Source organism: Macaca fascicularis, chromosome 7, assembly GCF_037993035.2.
Source record: "Macaca fascicularis isolate 582-1 chromosome 7, T2T-MFA8v1.1".
Classification (NCBI taxonomy): Eukaryota; Metazoa; Chordata; class Mammalia; order Primates; family Cercopithecidae; genus Macaca; species Macaca fascicularis.
The window spans coordinates 71,387,292-71,408,040 of NC_088381.1; the positions used below are offsets into that span (position 1 = coordinate 71,387,292).

At 39.9% G+C, this 20,749-nt stretch overlaps 1 protein-coding gene and 1 long non-coding RNA gene across 2 annotated transcripts in view; both read left to right on the plus strand.

Annotated features, from left to right (window-relative positions):
- Window positions 1-20,749, plus strand: part of AGBL1 (AGBL carboxypeptidase 1) — a 947,782-nt gene that overhangs the window by 867,651 nt on the left and 59,382 nt on the right. The window lies entirely within an intron of this gene.
- On the plus strand, window positions 6,840-19,588 carry LOC135971890 (uncharacterized). Its single transcript, XR_010588248.2, has 3 exons — window positions 6,840-6,928; window positions 9,047-9,157; window positions 19,439-19,588. It is a non-coding gene; the product is annotated as an uncharacterized lncRNA (long non-coding RNA).

Here is a 20,749-nt window from a genome sequence, read left to right on the forward strand (position 1 = left end):
GCAGGAGAACACTAACCTATAGGAGAAGGAAAACATCAATATCTGCTTCATCTCCTCTCCTTTCCTTGCATTACCTTTTCCCTCCACATTCCTTTCATGTTTCTCCCCTATTCCTTTTGCCCCTGTCACTTTCTTCTCTTTAGGTCTGTAAGCCTCTGTCTATCCTCTCCTTTCTATCCACTGCAGATGAAAAGAAGTTACTGTGGGTGAGTTAATCACAGTCTGCATTGCCAACTTCCATCTCCATGACTTTACATCGTTTTACAGTATCCTCACTACATAAATCTTTTCTGAACAAAATGAATGCCATTCATTCTGGTCCTAGAAACTTATTGAGACCTTGAACCATTCAGGCCAGGCAAGGTGCTAGCCAGTCACAGTGACTTTTGAATAGCTTAGTATACCTGCCATGTAAACAACTTCCTTTTAAGAGACTCCATACAAATAGGTCATTTTATTTGTGTTCAATGATATCACGACCTTGAACACGATGGATTTGACCCCCAATCCAAAAGAAGCAAGTCAATTTATAGGGATTCCTTTGATCTATGAAGTGACTTGGTATGAAAGCTCTAATAGGAATGCCATCGATTGGATGGAGACTTTACAAGCCAATTAGATTTTTCTTTGTTGAAGAGTTTGAGTTTGAGACACATGTAGAATAATTATACAAAAGCTGTGCTAATAATAGAAATAGAGGTAAAAAATTGCCAAGTCATATAAGCCAGAGTCTGGAGGATTGGATGCCACAGGGCAATTACCAGAATTTCTATGCATCATCAGAGAAGGAGTTATACTTTTAGAACTACTGCATTTACCTCAATAAAATCTCCACTCAGACCAGGTGTGGTGGCTCATGCCTGTAATCCCAGCACTTTGGGAGGACGAGGTGGGTGGACCGCAAGGTCAGGAGTTTGAGACCAGCCTGGCCAACATAGTGAAACCCCATCTCTACTAAATATACAAAACATTAGCCAGGTGTGGTGGTGGGCACCTGTAATCCTAGCTACTCAGGAGGCTGAGGCAGGAGAATCGCTTGAACCCAGAAGGCAGAGGTTGCAGTGAGCTGAGATTACGCCACTGCACTCCACCCCATGTGACAGTGTGAGACTCCATCTCAAAACTAAATAAATAAATAAATAAATAATAAAATTAAAATAAAATCTCCACTCTAGGAATCCTACTTGAGTATACTTGTAAAAATCTATTTAGGATAAACTGAGTATCTCTGTTTCTTATGTCTCAAAGAAGCTCAACTTATAAATAATAAGGAAAGCTATTTTAGGCCAGCTGTGGTGGCTTGTTCCTGGAATCCCAGCACTTTGCGAGGCTGAGGTGGGAGGATCACTTGAAGCCAGGAGTTTGACACCAGCCTGGGCAATAAAGGGAGACCCCATCTTTACAAAAAATAAAAAAAAAAATAGCCAGGTGTGGTGGCACATGCCTATAGTCCTAGCTACTTGAGACGCTGAGCAGGAGGATCTCTAGAGCCCAGGAGTTCCAGGCTGCAGTGAGCTATGATCATGCTACTGCACTCCAACCCGGGTGACAAAGCAAGACCCCATCTTTGAAATAAATACATTTTTTTTAAAGTTACTTTAGGCTAAGATCTAGGCAGAAGGCTATAATGAGTAGAGGAAGTAGTAGTAATATAATCCAGTATTGATAATCATGACCAGTAGCAGTTATTGAAAAAAAAAATTACCATGCACCAGCATACTAGAAATGTCAACCATTGTGTTTGCTTGCCTACATAGACCTCTAGGGCAACTGTTCCTCTCAAAACCACTGAGGGAAGGACAAACCTAGGTTGCAATATTGTGTATTACATGACCTCACCCTTCCATTTAAATATTTAGACCAAAGGTGTGCAGCTTCTTCAAGGACAGAAAATTCATAGTCTAATATATATATATGTTATATATATAAAACAAATATGTGTATGTATATTATGAGTATGTGTGCATGTATGATGAGTCATGCACTTAAAATGTACTTTATGTAAGGAATGTCCGAGGAAATAGAAATAAATGTATAAAACAAAAAAAGGAAAGATAAGCTAGGCCAATCAGATCCCTGTATGGGCCATTTAAACTAAGAATCTCAAGATAATGACTTCATTAGCTCAATTAAAGGTTTTGAAAAGTCATGAGGCAATTGATGGCATGAAGAACAATATACAAACTCAAGTAAGGATGCTGACCCCCCTGGGCTGTCAGAATCTATGATGCAGAGAAAAGAGAGGGCAGAGGAACAGAATGGACCGACCAGGTCAAAGGCCCAGAGAGAAGCAAAGGCAGAGAACACACAGCTCACGGCAGAAGGGACCAGGGAGGACCTGGCCTAAGAGAGGCCCTGTCTGCAGAAAGGTTTTCAGGTCCCATCTGAGTCCAAATCAATCCTGACAATGAACCTGATTTTCCTTGAGGCTCAGTGATGTGAAGCCCCTTTCCTGAAACTGGTGCGCTAATACAGACTGGAGCAGTTTTTTGAGTATAGGGCTGTTTGCTCTTTCCACTGCACTATCGTGTGCTACAGAGCTTCTACAAACGTGGAAAAATATATGAGTCTTAACAACAACGATGCTCTATCACTCATGTCTTTTTCTCCAAGTACCGTGCATGTTTTGTGTATGTGTATGAATTATATCCTTTTCACTATTTTGAATGTGCCCCTCTGCCTCTTCTATCCCAATCTCTTCTAACCACAATGTTTCTGGCAATAAAGCATTTCATTTGAATGAATGAAAGTAATAAAGTTGTCTCTCATATTTTACCTGTTTATTTTACAGGTGAGGTTGCTGGATGTTAACTTAAGCTGTGTTAACTTATAATTTTTTCACATTTTAATAATTTAACTTTATTTTTTATTGTGATAAAATATACATAACATTAAATTTACCATTTAACCATTTAAAATGTACAATTTAGTGTCATGCACACTGTTCTGCAACTATTATCTCCAGAACTTTTTTTTATCATTACATACTGAAACTCTTTCAAACTCTCTGTCTCTCTGAGACAGAGTCTTGTTCTGTCGACAGGCTGGAGTGCATTGTTTATTTGCAGTTTCTTCCATTGTCTGCCATGTCCTCCTCCTCCGTCCACCATTCATTTATGATCTTTCCTATTCTGTTTTCATTTACCACTATTCAGTCTCCTCGGGTCAGGTCTTGAAACATTCTCTTAATAAGAAAGAATCTGATGTAAATAGCAGTAGTAGTGACACCTGGTCTAGCTTTTTTAAATGGGGAAAGATTGAAGGTTGAGATACCTTTTTCAAGGTCTGGCCTTTGTGGCTCTGAACAAAAAGACTATCAATATTATTATCAAGGAAACAGTTTTTTAATACTCTTTCCTCAACCTCTGGACAATACACAAAATGGGATAGCTAAGTCTCACAATTCCAGCAACTGATCACGTTCCCCTCCGATATCAACTAAGAGGCCTGAATCTACCTGTGAATTTTCACCACCTTTGCCTACATGGCCAGGTAGATGCATCTTAGGGAATGGCATCCAAGTAATACTAATGCTCTGGAATAAAGAGATTCCCAGTCTAACAAGTCACAAAATAATGAAAAAGCAGTGCCGGGAGGTTCCTTTCAGATACACAATTCAACATCCAGTTTTCAAAATATCAGGACTGCACTACCAATCAGCCTGGTGATCTTCAGAGGAATCCAGGCTTTCCAGAGAGCCAGCATGTTTTGGCTTTGACTATAACTGAAAAACTTCCAGTAATAGCTTTATGATCATTGACATTCATCACTGGCATCCAACTGAAGTCCTATATATCATATTCACAGATGAACAGGGCATGATCCCTAAACTGGGTAAACTAGAAGATGCCTCTCCAGGGAGATTGCCTACCTGCCTTTCCCCAATTTTATTCCAGTTCTCATTTATAAACGCCCTTTGGCTGGCTAATATTTTGATAGGCAGATAGATAGGTGTATATAAATTGGCTATCATGCATTCCAACAATCCATGCTTGCTTGTCCAAGGAAACATGTCATAAATCATGGTATTTGTCTTCCCCCAGATACTACTTAAAAGGGCACAAATAAATGATGAATATTATCGTCAATGACTCATTCCTCCCCATGCCACAAAATATAACGAATATCACTGGAATGAGGGTTAGGAGACCTATATCCTTGTTCCAGTTAACTGCTGATAGGATGACTTCAGGCAAGTCACCAACTCTGAAAAACCCTCCAGAGTGAAAATAAAAATCCTGTCCTACTTTCCACTTAGGGCAACTATGAACAGGATGAAGTGATGCATGTGACAACATATTTATCACTACTATATAAATATAAGGGGTCAGCCTGAGGCAGGGAGGGACAGGGGAGGGATAGCAGTTGCCAGTGGTAAGAGGAGGTCCATTCTGTTGGGGGCACTGCTTCGGAAGATCTGTTTATTCTGCAATTAACAATAAGCAAGGGAGACCTCTGAGATGCTTACTTAGAGGTTGTCCTTTCAATTTGACTGTTGTTTAACAAATATTTTCTCTGGTTGTATATAGCTCCCTTAAAAATAAACAATCATTTTCAGCATATGAGTGAAAGAAAATACATTTATCTGTTATGTGCTAGCTGTTCATTATAGGATTTAACGGTCTATGAAAAAAATGACAAAAAAGAAAATACTCAGAATAATTCAATTATTTTCATAGTGAGATAGATTAGGCTCTTAGAACCCTGCCAGGCCCTGAACCATGAATATAAAGGAAAATCTTGAGTTTCTTCAAGGGGAATTCCAGGCACATAGAAGTAAATGAGCAACTTGATAAGCAAAAAGGTAATAGTGGCTTAAAACTATAGTCAAGGAAGTTAGAGTTGCGAGATGTTTGATTCCCTATAGAAACTAAAGATAACATCTTAACATAAGTCCCTTAGTTGTTTTTCAGAAACCCAGACCCCCACCAAACAGATCTGCTGGCATGTAGACCTCAGATAAGGAGGAGCTGAGGACTAGACTCTGACTGCCTGTCGTCTTTTACTCCAAATTTATTCCTCGGAGACCTGGAAGGAGTCATGCTCAGCAGCCAAAGCTAGCATCCTTTTCTGTTGACCCGAAGTCTTTACACAATGCTTCCTTTCCTTAACCAATTGCAAATCAGAAAATCTTTGAATCTACTTATGACGTGTTATCCTTTGCTTCAAGATATTTCACCTTTATAGGCCAAACCAAAGGATAACCTCCATGTATTGATTTACAATTTTGCCCGTAACTTCCGCTTCCTTGAAATTTACCCCTGTGTTTAACAACACTTGTTTGTAAGCTATCAGAGAGGTCAGGTCTTCAGAGTGAGGTACCCGATTCTCCTTGCTTGGTGCCTTGCAGATAAACACCCACCTTTCTCCTGCTGCAGAACCTGGGTAGGAATGTTTGGCCTTACCATGCTGGGCAAGTGGGCCCCAGTTCAGTTAGGTAACAATGGGAATCTACGTTAAAAAATATATATATATATATTCTTTCACTGAAAAATTACAGCAACCAAATTATTAGTGGTGTTTTTGCTGCTGCTGCTGCTGCTGCTGCTGCTGCTACTGGTTGTTGTATTGATCAATTCCATGCTAACAAGTCTTTTTCATTTGATACGCTTCTGAAATGTTAAGGTATGTGTGTGGTGTGAGGTGGAGGGGGGACCTTAGGTAGAAACACTCTGAATTCTATTGGGATACATTTTCCTAGAGTTATTTGCTTCTTAAAACAAGCCAATGCCATCATTTATAACCATAACCCTGAAGGCATCATGGTTGCCTAAATATACAAGCAAAATGAAATGTATAATTTGCAGAATCTTTATTTGAATACTTTAAAATTCTTGAATGGTTTAGGGGAAGACATGCAAGCAGTAAAAAAAAAAAAAAAAAAAAAATCAAGTGTGATGCTATCTAGCAATGTTTATTAAATGCCTACTTGTGGTTCTGTTTGATATTCTGAAGGACAAAATGAATGTAATTGTGGAATCATAGAGTTATAAAGCTGTAAGGAATTTTAAATTTATTTTATCTAGCTTGTACAGGTTACTCATGGAGGAAGTGAGGCTAAAAAATAATTCGTTCCTGAGGCCACTCAGCTAGGAAAGACAGGACTCAAACCCAGGTTTCCCAAGACCTAACACAGGACTCCTTCCAACACCCTCTCCTTGAAGAACCCTGTTATATCAACTATTGTTAATGTATAATGTAAAATTCCCTAAGTGCATATAAACAGCAAAGTAATTTCTAAACATATTACTGCAAGGATAGATCTGACCATTAACTTTAAGCTCTGTCAACACATTTAAAAGTGGAGAAGGGGTGTTCAGGCATCACTCAAGTCATTTGATTAATACCAACGGTTCAGATCTTTCAGGTTCTAAAATGGATTGCTGTGTGGATAAGCTGATTTGATAGTGTATAGGACCTGTTTCAAAGGGTGCGTGGAAACTCTTTCCTTCCCTTCTTGCTACGTGTAAGAGCTTTGCATGGGTGTTGAAGCCAGAGAATTGTTTGGAGAGAGAATTGCTGAGAATAAATCAAATCATCAGTCTTCAGAGACAATCAGTTAGGTCACATTTAGTCAACCCCATGAAGCAAGGACAGGGGTTGGTCCTGAGTCTTGTATTTTTTTCCAAAATCGCTTTGCAATGACATCAACTATGGCTCACTCCCCATTCTCCTGCTTCACTGCTTACCATATAATGGCCCGTTATGAATGTTTTGCTGAAGGCAGAAATTAATGTTTTAAGGAAGTTTTATCCCATTAAGTCTAGTTACATGAATCTGGACTGATTTTCTTTCTGATGAGAAGACTTTAACCAATGTTTTAAGTGCTTGAAAAAATGTCTGGTCTTGACTGCCTATGAGAGCCTTCCTTGTGGAAACAGAATTGTTAGTCAGCTGTCGTCTCCATGGTGATCTTTTAAGGTCAAGTGTAAGTCAATCTTCTAAATATTGAGGCATAATTTGTGAATATGCAGTTGAATAAATAATAATAGAATTATCAACAAGATAGACTGCCTTTAATTCTGGTGTTTGAGACTTTTCATACACTAGTCTATAACTAGTCTTCAAACTGGTCTCTAAACATGACCTTAACAGTTTCTCTGAAACCACCGTTGCAAGGATTATGAAAGTGAGAGAAATCTAATGTGGCTGACTCCATCCTGCTTCTAGCCTTACAGGCTGGCTGTCCTTGCTCATTCCTGGGCAGAGGCCAAGATAACCGTGGGAGGAATTTAGTTTATAGTTTAACTTTGAAGCAAGGATGATAATAGTCCCTCTCTACAACTGATCCCTTCCTTGTTTGGGGGATGAAACTGAAAGGCCACAAAATAAGTGATATGGAAGGGGCCTGAATTCTGCTCAAATATAGGCATAATTTCTATAACTCTTTACAGTTCAGGAGTCATGTGGCCAGAGGTCACAAGATTTGTGACTTCCTCAATTGCTCCCATAGATCTCATCTCTATTGTAGAACCTAAGATTGATCTCTTGAGATCAACTCTAGTTATCCTGTGGGACTGGCCTTGCATCAGTTAAACTCATTTCTTGACTGCAATACCACAGTTACAGGGAATTGGATTTGTCTGTGCAGCAGGCAGGAAGAACCTGCTGGGTGAGTACATCCCCTCCACAATGATTACGTTTTATCTGCCTACCTGTGTTTTATTTCACTCTACCCACTTTCTGTGTATCTGGTTCCCTCAAAGAATAGCTCTATTCTAACCACAAGTCCTCTCTTACACCCATCTCTTTGTATTCCCCAGTGCCTTATGCAATGCATGTAACGTAGGCTCCCTTGCCGGAGGGATTGCCACTTTCAGAAAAAAACTCTAGTTTGGATGTCAGGAGATCTTGGTTGAGGTTCTAACACTGCCCAGTACAAGCTCTGTGGCCTTATTAAGTTTCTCCATCTTCAATTCCTCCATCTAAAAATTGAACAAGTTGGGCAAGATCATCTCTAATGTTCTCTGTGGATTCTATGATGAATCTCAGTTATAGAAACAAAATAATAAAGTCATCAGAGAGCACTGGTTTCCTGCACTATATTTTTAAGAGTGTTTTTTCATCCATTATCTCTTAAAATTTATGTTCAGAGGTCAGAATTATGATAAACAGCTAAAAGCTACTGTGAGCTGGGGAGGGGAGTAAGTGAATTCACCTCTCCAAGGAGACTTGTTCTGCAGCCTGTGAGTGCTGTTAACCAAATGTTTCCAGTGGCAAAGTAGGGGCATCAAATGATTTATTCCTTATTTTATCTCTATAAGTGTCCAGAAAGCTGTTAAAGCAAGAAAAAGGTCTAATAGCTCCCTATTGGCCAAGAATTAATAAGTCTTTGGGATCATCCATTTAGAACAATAGACCAGAATGTGTGCCTCTTCAACTATATTCCCACAGCTGGACCAAAGAGAGGCAGAATAAACAAGCCAGTATGTTCTGTGCTTACAGACTTCCTCCTTGCTATTATCTTATTTCTCCATTTCTAACCTTATATAGGTTAAAAAAATAATAATAAATAGCAAAACAAAACTATCTCCCAAAGTTCTTGGAGATGGCTAAAATAAATATTTATTAACTGTGTACTATGTTATATTTATAAGTTAGGGGGTCAATAGAATGTCATGATTAAGATTATAGCCCCTGGACCTGGTTAATACAGTACTTAAAGCAGTATCTGGCTCAAAGTAAGCACACAATAAATGTTGCCTTTTAATAGTGTAGTTATTTATTATTGCGGTTACTTCTGGGTACCAGATACACAGTGAGGAAAATAATAAAAGTTCCCTTTTTCCATGGACTGCCAAAATAAACTCTACATATATTGATAAATATTTTTTAAACACTGATTTTGGGGAAATTGTGGGTAGACAATAAGACATACTCCAGATATTCTGAATCCATTCTCTTTGTGATATCACACCATGTTTCCTAACCTTGTGCCATAATAAATGGGACAAATGTAGAATTTAAGTAAAATGTGAAAAGCATAGAATAAATTTACACTGCAGCTGGAATTACCTTGGTCTTGCCCTATTTTGTAATCCTCCAGACTGAACCAGATTTCTTTTCATTATGTGAGTGAAAATGAACTCAGCTGGTTTTCTCCCCGGTTCCTCTCCCTTTTCACTTTTCAGACTTCTCCATCATGTCCTTGTGCCTGGTGAGCCCCGTTGTCAGGTCTTGTGTGACCCCGGAGATCAATTAGAGGGTCGTTCAGTGTTTTAGCATTTACTTGGCAAAGAGGATAATGTGGGCACTGTGAGTCACCACAGGGAGGTATGATTGTACATGTGACATTAAAATTGTACACTTGAATACATTGGCGGCGCTATAAGGCATTGGATTTACTCAGAGAAAGGGATGGCTTAGGAGAAGGTAGAGAAAGTAAAAGCAAATTCTAGGCTAGCAGGCAAGCCAGCTAATGAGTGACATTTCCCCATGCCACCATAGTGGGCACAGCTCCTCCAGGGGCAAGCTGGGGCACACAACCTACTTCTTTTATGCTCTTTCCCTCTCTAAAACACTGGGAACCATATCACCCTGAGCGTGCCAACACAGTCTCTAATTGGAACTTATTTTCCAGTTTCCCATGCTCTACTGGTGGCTCTGTGAGGAGAGTTTATGGAAACATAAAGAGCCCACATTAGTGTTTAGCCAGTGTCAAGTCTGACTAAAAATGAAATCTTGTTGTTGTCATGCTGTGGGATTTGCAAAGAGAGCCGCACTGAGGCTGGAAAACAGGGGAACTCAAGGCGACAATTTTATGTGGGTTTTAAAGGGCAGCTATGATTAGAAATGTGCCTGTAAAAATGGCATTTCAATGTTCCAAATGTATTCCCCTTTGGTGACTTCCATGTCAAATTCACTTAGTTTACAAATATAAACAAAAGATTCGCAACTGCCGCTCTGGGAGCTCAGTGAAAGACTTGAATAAAGGAGCGACTTACCCTGTCCTTTCTGGCTGAAGAGCCCTGCTCCAGCAGGCAAGGCAGGGACCACCGCTGAGCAGCAGAGCGAGTGAGGATGGGAATCACAGGCGGGCTGCTCCACAGGTACAGACCTGGTGCCCAAGCCTTGGGGTTCTGCAGTGCCACTAAGTGCACAGCATCTCAGCCACACTCGAGGGAGCCCAGCTTTGTCAATGAGTGCTTTCGAATGGACAATAAATGCATTGCCAAATTGTAAACAGCAGTGTGTGTGTGACAGAGAGAGAAAGAGAGAGAACAACAGATAAACCAAATAAGCGAAAAAACCAAAGTAAATTACTCACTGTGCCAGATATTGTGACAGGAAACTCTAGCTATCTATATTCTTGTGGAAAACTGGTCATTATCTAGTGTATATTGACACGTCCAAGGAATCCAGGCTTAACACCACCCCGGGTGCTATGCTTTGTAGATAGGAGAACGTTAGCAGGACATACAAGATAGGGGAATGTTATCAGGACTATTAAAATGTTTCTTTTCTGACAAAAACAAGTAATGGGGAAAAGCCTCCCTAGTCAATAAATGGTGCTTGGATAACTGGCTAGTCATATGCAGAAGATTGAAGCTGGACCTCTTCCTTATACCATGAACAAAAATCAACTCAGGACAAATTAAAGACTTAACTGTAAAACCCAAAACTGTAAACAATCCTGGAAGACAACCTAGGCAATACCATGCTAGACATAGGAACAAACAAAGTTTTCATAACAAAGACACCAAAAACAATCACAGTAAAAGCAAAAATTGACAAGTGGGATATAATTAAACTTAAGAGCTTCTGCACAGAAAAAGAATTAACATAGTAAACAGACAACCTACAAAGTTGGAGAAAATATTTGCCAACTATGCATCTGACAAAGGTCTCATATCCAGCATCCATAAGGAACTTATATAAATTTATGAAAGGAAACATACAACCCCATTAACAAGTAGGCAAAGGACATGAACAGCCACCTTTCAAAAGAAGACATACATACAGCCAACAAGCATATGAAGAAAAGCTCAATATCACTGATGATTAGAGAAATGCAAATGGAAACCACAATGAGATATCATCTCACACCTGTAAGAATGCTATTATAAAAAAGTCTAAAAGTAACAGATGCTAGTGAGGTTGTGGAGAAACGGGAACACTTATTCACTGTTAGTGGGAATGTAAATTAGTTCAACAATTGTGGAAAGCAGTATGGTGATTCCTCAAAGAACTAAAAGCAGAACTACCATTAAACCCAGCAATCTCATTACTGGGCATATACCCAGAGGAATATAAATCATTTTACCGTAAAGATGCAAGCACACAAATGTTAATTGCAGCACTAGTCACAATAGCAAAGACATGGAATCAACCTAAATTACCATCAGTGGTAGACTGGATAAATGTAATACATATACCCCCCATGGAATACTATGCAGCGATGAAAAAGAATGAAATAGTGTCCTTTGCAGGAACATGGATAGAGGCCATTATTATCAGAAAATTAAAATAGGAACAGAAAACCAAATATCACATGTTCTCTCTTAAAAGTGGGAGCTAAATGATGAGAACTTACGAACACAAAGAATAAAACAATAGACATTGAGTTCCACTTGTGGATGGAGGATGGAAGGAGGGAGAAGAGCAGATAAGATAACTATTGGATACTGGGATTAATACCTGGTTGATGAAATAATCTGTGCAACAAACCCCCAAGACACGAGTTTACCTATGTGGCAAACCTTCACATGTATCTCCAAAACTAAAATAAAAGTTAAAAAAAGTTTCTTTCAACCTGTAAAATATCACATGCTATGTACTACCCTGTTGCATAGCCTCAGCAGGCTCAATCCTTCTACAGTCTGGACATAAACATAAAGCATGCAGGGACCTCAAAGTAAAATTACAAGAGGTGAGACCATACAGCTAAGGGAAGCAGAGTAAAGTCTGATATATTAAATTAAATGGAAGAAATGGCCAATACAGTTGGTTGCCCTTCAAGTGTTTAGTCTCTTATTGTTCCTTGTTTTGAGACACACTACTTTTTTTGGGGTGCAGAAACATATCTATTCCAAAGCATGATTGTGCAGGGACACTTCTGATAAACGTGGTCTCTAATTTTCCAGCTTCCCTTGCTTCTGTGGCAAGACTTGCTGCCCATGGAAGTCTGCTGGGAAGTGGGTGTGAAGAGATAAGTTACGAAAATATTTGCTTTCCTGATTGTAGAAAATAGAATGGCCTCCAAGAGCCCTTTCCCCTTTTATATTCTTCCCATCTTGTACGGGACACAGATATGATGGCTTGAGTGGCAGCATCCTCGCTGTGACCAGGAGAGGAAGGCCACAAAAATGGAAGAGACTTTGGACCTAATATGGTGGAACCACTAAAACAATCATAGTAATTGCCTACCTCCCTGCTCTTGTTTTGGAGAAAAACAAAGCTTTGTTCCCTAATGCCTCTGTCATGGGATTTTCTAATTCAGGCAGCTGAACATATTTCTTACTAATATGGAAGAATGGCATGGGGGCTGTTCCATCTGCTTGGAGGGACACTCAGCCATTCCAAGCACCTAGTCCAGGATACATAACAAAACTGAGACTAACCCAAGCCAATATCTCTCTCTAGGGGGTTGGAGAAAGCAACGTATGATGTTTCGGAGCAGCAGCCGTAGTTCTAAGGATGGGTGGATATTGGAGTTGAAGTACCACGAAAGCCTTTTGAGAATACTCTGACCATCTAGTCCAGGGTATGTAAAAGCAGATTCTGGCCCCAGTAGAAGTGAACTTCTCCCAAAGGAGAAAACTGAATTTATTCACCGCCTGGGTTTTATTTTTACTGGAGAACTGCACTAAAACAAAACAAAACAAAAAACATCTGTCTTCCTTCAGGACCTTGCAGCATAAATCAGTCTTATGCAAAAGAGGAGCTCCAGTGTTGTCTTGCTACAAAGAGCCTTGGGGGTGACCCATGTTCACTGTCACATCCTTCACATCTTTTTCCATCTTGTTGTTGCTTCTTGCCACTTCTGAAATTGTTACACATTTTCTTGTTTGGATCCCTGCACAGCCTGTGTGATGGTTAATATTGAGTGTCAACTTGATCGGATTGAAGGATGCAAAGTATTGTTCCCGGGTGTGTCTGTGAGGGTGTTGCCCAAGGAGATTAACATTTGAGTCAATGAACTTCGAGAAGTAGACCCACTCTCAATCTGGATGGGCACCATCTAATCGGCTGCCAGCAAGGCTAGAATAAAGCAGGCAGAAGATGGAAAGAGCAGACTCGCTGAGTTTTCTGACCCTCACCTTTCTCCCATGCTGGATGCTTCCTGCCCTTGAACATCAGACTCTGAGAACTTCAGCTTTTGGACTCTTAGACTTACACCAGTGATTTCCCAGGGGCTCTCAGGCCTTCCTTCACAAACTGAAGGCTGCACTGTCGGCTTCCCTACTCTTGAGGTTTTGGGACTCGGACTGGCTTCCTCGCTCCTAGGCTTGCAGATGGCCTATTGTGGGACTTCACCTTGAGATCGTGTGGGTCAATACCCCTTAATAAACTCCCCTTCATATATACATCTATCTATTATTCCTGTCCCAATAGAGAATCCTAATACAGCCTAAGAACTTACCTCTCTCCTCAAAGGCTAACGTGATGTTTCCCTGCAGATGTGCCAACTTATGTGACTTTGGGTAAGAATTTATCCTCTCTGTCAGTACCACTCTTCCTGAGCTTTTGCTGATCACCTGAGTGGCAAACAAGCAGAAAATTGGAATAAGGAAAAAAGTCAGCCAAATGCACCAGTAATTTGGGCAGAATCTTGATAACCGTGGGAGAGAATGGAGTACACTGTTTCTTTTTTATTTTTATTTAAAAAAAATATATATGTATTTTTTTTTGATAGGGTCTTACTCTGTTGCCCAGGGTGGCACCATTATTGGTTCATCACAGCGTTGACCTCCTGGGCTCAATCAATCCTCCCACCTCAGCCTCCTTAGTAGCTGGGACTACAGGCACGTACCAACACACTCAGCTAATTTTTGTAGTTCTTTTTTTTTTTTTTTGGTAGAGGCAGGGTTTCTCTACGTTGCCCAGGCTGGGCTTGAACTTCTGTGCTCAAGTGCTCCACCTTCCTTGGCCTCTCAAAGTGCTTACAGACATGAGCCTGTGCCCAGCCAAGTGCACTGTTTCTAATGGAGCCCTTTGATTTGGTATGTCTTGTTTGAAACACACTTTCTTTTAGAAAAACTTAACCTCTTAATTTGTTGATCTGTAAAATGGAGATAATAATAATATAGACCTCATACAGTTGCTGTTTCAGCTGAGAAAATTTATCAAACTGGCCGGGTGTGGTAGCTTACACCTGTAATCCCAGCACTTTGGGAGGCCGAGGCAGGTAGATCACCTGAGGTCGGGAGTTCAAGACCAGCCTGACCAACATGGAGAAACCCCGTCTCTACTAAAAATACAAAAATTAGCCAGGCACGGTGGTGCATGTAATCCCAGCTACTCAAGAGGCTGAGGCAGGAGAATCACTTGAACCTGGGAGGCGGAGGTTGCGGTGAGCTGAGATTGCGCCATTGCACTCCAGCCTGGGCAAAAAGAGCGAAACTCCGTCTCAAAAAAAAAAAAAAAAAGAAAAAGAAAAAGAAAATTTATCAAACTATTTAGAAGATTGCCAGCACACCGTAAGTGTTCAAGAAACTTAACCTCTCTGAGTGATCAGGTGCTCACTCATTTTATCACAAATACTCATTAAGTACTGGTTATGTGCTGAATACCTGGCATATAATGTTGACCACCAAGCCATGGTCCCTACCTTCAGGGAACTTATAAGAGTGTTGACTAAAAATTATAGAAGGAAATTGTTACAAACTAAGTGCACACACAAGAGCCCAACAGAACAAACTAAAAGTCAAAATGGAATCACTTATGCTGAGGCTCCACATCACCAAACCAAAACTGAGTTATCTAACTTGAGAAATCTGGAGGGAGAGATAGGCAAATTTCCCAAACAGGCCAGTTCAATTGGCATGGTAATGAAGTTCCCTCTGCCTTTAACTCTTAAACAAAAAATAACCTGAAGTAACTTGATGTTAACCAATCAGTTTTCTATTGTTTTGTTTCCCTTTTCCTACCTTACAAGAAATATAAATTTGAAAGGACCAATCACTTCCTGTTCTTTGTTTCTGCTTTCTTCAGCCCTGCTCTGCCTATAAAACCAATGTCCACTGCTCAGCTCACTGGAACTTATTCTATTTTATGAAATGAAGTGTTGCCCAATTCTAGAACCTCAAACAAAGCCAACTTAGATATTTAAATGAAATTCTTGTAATATTGTCTTTTGGCAAGAGAAATCAGTAGATAAACCACACTCTTTGATGCTATACGTGCTGTGATATGAAGTAAAAAAAAATGGTGCTAAGTAACATGGAATCTACTTACAAAGGAGACTATAACATATACAAGAGGAATGGATATATTTGAAGAGTACGAATTCTTTGGCTTTTTGTTATTAAATATTCTGAGGCTCTTTTTCTCTACATTTGAAATGTATTCACCCTTCCCCAGGAAGAAAACCTAAAGCTCAAACCAGCAGGACATTGTAATGTCTGGTCTAGTCAGGAGAAAAACTACACAGTACTTTAACAGAGTTATGGTAACATAAATAACTATTCTAATAGGGAATTGGAGTAATCAGGGATTAGGTCATTGGAAGTCAAGAGAACTCTAAAGAACATAGAAATAGCAAATATGAGGAAGAGTCACAGCTATGGAACCGAGACATCACACCCAAGGAAGAGCCCTCTGCAGTGGCCATTCCCCACGCAAAGCTGACATCCAGTCTGGCTGGAGAGGCCACTCTGTGGCTCATTGATGGCAGAGAAGTCACTGTATATAGAGATAATATATGCGGAGAAGCCATCCTGGCAGACCTTGCTGGAAATAGGCCCTTTGGAATTTGCTGGAAAACTAACCTCCAGGAAAGCTGTTCACTAGGAGGCATCTTTCTTACTGGAGGCACTCTACTACAAAGTGCTCAAAGAAGAGCTGCCAGGCAAAGTGCCAGCCACTGGGAGCTGCTGACCACCATGCAATGCAGAGCCTGATGCAGGAGAACCACGCACACTGCCGGAGCAGGCCTAGGGAACATGCCAGAAGCAGGAGGCAAAATTCTTCACTGCTGGAATCTCTCTCCAGTGCCTTGTACTGAATTAGTGCTAGCTGGTGGAAGAAAAAGAGTTAAGATTGCAGATTTATTTAAATAAGGCAGTAAAAGGGTGATATTGGAAGCGAGAGGCAATGGATGAATAGCACACGCATACAACTCGAACCAGGCAATATACGGTATTCTCTCCATTAGGACAGAAGTGTCAACTCTTGATCCAGAGAGTTGGGAACTAAGATGTTCCTTTTCTCCTTAACTGCGTCCCTCGTAAACCTACACACACAAAAACACACATACACAAAACATTCAGTACACAGTGGTGTAACCAGAATAGGATAACTGTAGTGAACACACCCATTTTAAAAAAGGAATGTGATGGAGACAGCAACAAGCACCAGCCATAGCAATTGCTGGGAGGACTGTGAAGTTTTCATCCCCTAAGGTGGAGGGGGACTCAAGAGGAAGTCATAATTCTACTCCTGGAAGGGCTCATTTGACATTTCTTCTAGATTCCCTGGCTCTACTGTCTGGAAGTTTCTTCCGAGGGTTTTAGAATTGTTTCAGTAAAAGATATTTTTAAATTCTGAGCTTGTGGCTTCTTAGGTTATTCATTGTCTCAAAAAGTTAATCAGATTCTGATTCATGGACTCTCACTCAGTTCCAGGTACCAGCAACCACACGTAGACATCTGAAGAAACACAGACTTTAGAGCCACTTTATTACTTTTCATTTTATCCCTCACACCTCTCTCTCTCAACTTAATTAAAATACCTTAAAACTCAATCTGATCTTTGCCTGGAATCACTTTATCTTACTGAGCACTTGTCATTCAAAGCCTTTTCTAATCCCTTCTCTTACAGTTTGGGCTTTAGAAAGAGTTGGCTTTTCCAACCCTGCAAGGACCCAATTTTCTGGACTCTATTTCACTCCAGTTCATTTCTGCTTATAAGGAGGCTAATGAATTACTGAGTTCCTGTCTTTCTTGTAATACCTTTTCAATCCACCAGCAGTTGCTAATATCTCACTAGTAACAACTGCCTTTTAAATTTTGTATTATTCTCTTCTAGCATTGCAGGCATATTGCACCTGTTCTCAATGTTTTCACTGTAAAAAATGGATCATCATCTTCTTTGCCTCACTGTTTACTGCTTAACTCCTTATTCAATGCCACATGAATTAGGTTTTTGTAATGTCATTACCCTACTTTTGGAACCAAGATTCCTATAAGTCAGGATAGTTAACATGTGTGGTTACAGTACAAAAGCTCTAAAATCTCAGGTACTTAAAATAATTCAAGGATTATTTCTCAGTTAACCTAAGTCTGATACAATTTGAAGAGTCCTATTTATACAATTGAAGAGTCCTATTCTGACTGCAGGCATGGTGGCGCATTCCTGTCGTCCCAGCTGCTTCGGAGGCTGAGGCAGGAAAATCGCTTGAACCCGGGCGGTGGAGGTTACAGGGAACTGAGATTGTGCCACTGCAGTGCAGCCTGGGCAATAAGTGAAACTCTATCTAAAATAATAATAAGAATAATAATGAGGGCAGGCATGTTTCAGGATGGCTGACCAGCATATGCAGGGAAAGCATGGCACCATTCGGGGAACATAGGGGACCAATTCAAAGTCAGTCCTGATGATGGAGAGACAGAACATTGGACTGGACATCCCTTTGCTCAGAACTTTAGCAATGTTGAGGTCATAAGGGATGCACAGTAGAACTGAAAGAGGAAGGGACAAAAATAACAGTGTTTAAAATAGTCCAAGAATATGTAGTACCTATGTATGTCATCCGAATATTTTTAATGCCTTCATTCGTGTAATCTGCAAATTTTTAATGCCTTCAATTCATTTTCAGAAATGAATATGTATTTCATATTAGAAAACAAATAGAATCAATTATTATATTTTACTCAGCAATTCTCTATTTTCAATTTTCTTAAGGGCAATAAATAAGAATCTTCAAGATAGAGTGATAATACAATTTATTGACCAAAGTAGGAGACTTTTGCAGGAAAAAGGGTTTTCTCTAAATACTTACAATAGGACAACAGCTGTAAACTGGCTCTTTCCTGAGCAAACGGGAATGTATGGTCATCGTGTATATAAGCATTATGAAATTTGTCACATCATTGTTTACAATGTCACAGTAAATAAACAAGTTATAGTAATAAATAGGAATTATAATTATCATGTAAAATGATGACATAGTAAGCAGCTGATAAAACAATGTTAAGCCTGGGCATGGTGGTACACACTGTAGTCCTACCTACTCGGGAGGCTGAGGGAGGAGGATCACCTGAACCACGAGTTGGAGGTTACAGTGAGCTATGATCTTACCACTACACCCAAGTCTAGGCAACAGAGAAAGACCCCATCACTAAAAAAAAAAAAAAAAAAACAGTTATAAAGAAAATATTTGATATTATGAAAAGAGTTCATGATATGTAAAGATAGAGAAAAAAAGTTTACAGATTTATTTCCATTCAATGTGTGGTGGTGGTGGAAAAGAGAGTGAAAAACTGGCCGGGTGTAGTAGCTCACGTCTGTAAATCCCAGCACTTTCGGGGACAGAGGCAGGTAGACTGCTTGAGCAGAGGGGTTTGAGACCAGCCTGGGCAACCTGGTAAAACCTTGTCTCTGCAAAAAATACAAAAACATTAGCCAGGTGTGGTGGCACGCACCTGTGGTCCCAGCTACTTGGGAGGCTGAAGTGGGAGGATCACTTGAGCCTGGAAGGCAGAGGTTGCAGTGAGCTGAGATGGTGCCACTGCACTTCATTGTGGACAACAGAGTGAGACTCCATCTCAAACAAAAAAAAGTAAAAAACTGTTACAACTTGTTAAAATTGTTTGACTCATTGAATAGTAGAATGATATGTGTGCGCATATGTGTGTGCATGTGTATATGTTTTCTAGTTTGATTCATTATTATTAGTCAGCAGTCTGGGGATACGGCACTTTAAAAGGATACTTTTGGACCTCACCAAAGTTTTTACAGGTAGATTCAGCTGAAGGACAGCTCAGAGTCAAAGAATAATAATTCTTCCCAAATGTATAGCACTTTCACATTAAAGTGCCTTCATGTGCATTATCTGATTTCATCTACTCAACAGAAGACAGGTATTATAATTCTCATTTTACAGTTTCAGAATCAGAATTTCTGAAAGATTAACTTAATTGCCCAAAGTCAAACAGATATTTTAAGATGGGGTGAGATTTATAACTCACATCTCCCAACTCTAAGTTCAAATTTCTTTCAAAGATAGCATCCTAGGTTCATCCCGGGTCACTAATCATGATGCAATATTTTATTACAGACAGTGTTAAGGGGCTACTATTTGGTTTTAAGAAGCCTCTGGAAAAGTTGTTGAAGAGTGATGTGCACAAGTGATGTGCTGAGCAGACTGGATCTTGCCTGATGGCCAGAAAATTAAAACAACACTGAAATTAATACAAATTCAAACTCCCATTCTGCTATTTGAATACTTCACTGAGTTTAAGGATATAACATTTAGGATTCTTTTTTTGTAGTGGAATTTATTCCAGTGCTAGTTTATATAGTATATGTAATCTACTTAATTTATCCTTTCCACAAATGAGCATGAGTCCATAAACCTTTTATTCATTTATTAATAGACTCACTATGATTATTTCTGTTGAGGTGTCCAATGGGGGATGCTAAGAAATACTATGAGGAGGTTGGGCACAGGGGCTCAAGCCTGTAATCCCAACACTTTGGGAGGCTGAGGCGGGCAGATCACCTGAGGTTGGGAGTTCGAGACCAGCCTGACCAACATGGAGAAAACTCACCTACTAAAAATACAAAATTAGCCAGGGGTGGTGGCACATGCCTGTAACCCCAGCTACTTGGGAGGCTGAGGCAGGAGAATCACTTGAACCCAGGAGGTGGAGGTTGCAGTGAGCCGAGATCGTGCCATTGCACTCCAGCCTGGGCAACAGGAGTGAAACTCAGTCAAAAAAAAAAAAAAAAAAAAGAAAAAAGAAAAAAGAAAGAAAAGAAAGAAAAAGAAATACTACGGGGAGGTGAGATGAGAGCTGAGAATTGATTCTTCCCTTTGCATGTCCCCTGCCCATTACTCAGAAGTCTGTATGGCATTTGGGCTTTAAGTTCTTCAAGGAACCTTTTAAGGATGTGGCAATACTCCCTGCAAGCACACAAACCCATCCAGGGACTACCGACTTAATCAGCTAGAAACTCGAAGATCGTCTCTGCTGCTTCTCTGAAAATTAAATGCTAAATTTGAGAAGGGTGGTGGGAATTACTGGCTTATCTTAATGAATAATGAATAATGAAAGCTGCCTGGCTCCTGTTGACTAAGGATATGCTTGGATTTGATCAGCCATTTAATTTCATATTTTAGTAATTGTTTTGAATGATACCAGAATTGAGGGACAGTTACTCACATGAGCGTAATTTCTAGTCCTGAAACCTGGCAAACTTGTCTTATTGACCTGACCTAAATTTATATTGTTGGTTTTTAAAATTTAGTATTCCTTCAGGTATTTCATAAATTGCTTTAGGTAGATTTTATGTCAGATATTTCATATTTTATGTTGTTCTATGACTCAATCATTTGCAGATAAATTGTGGAACTTTGAAATGTTTG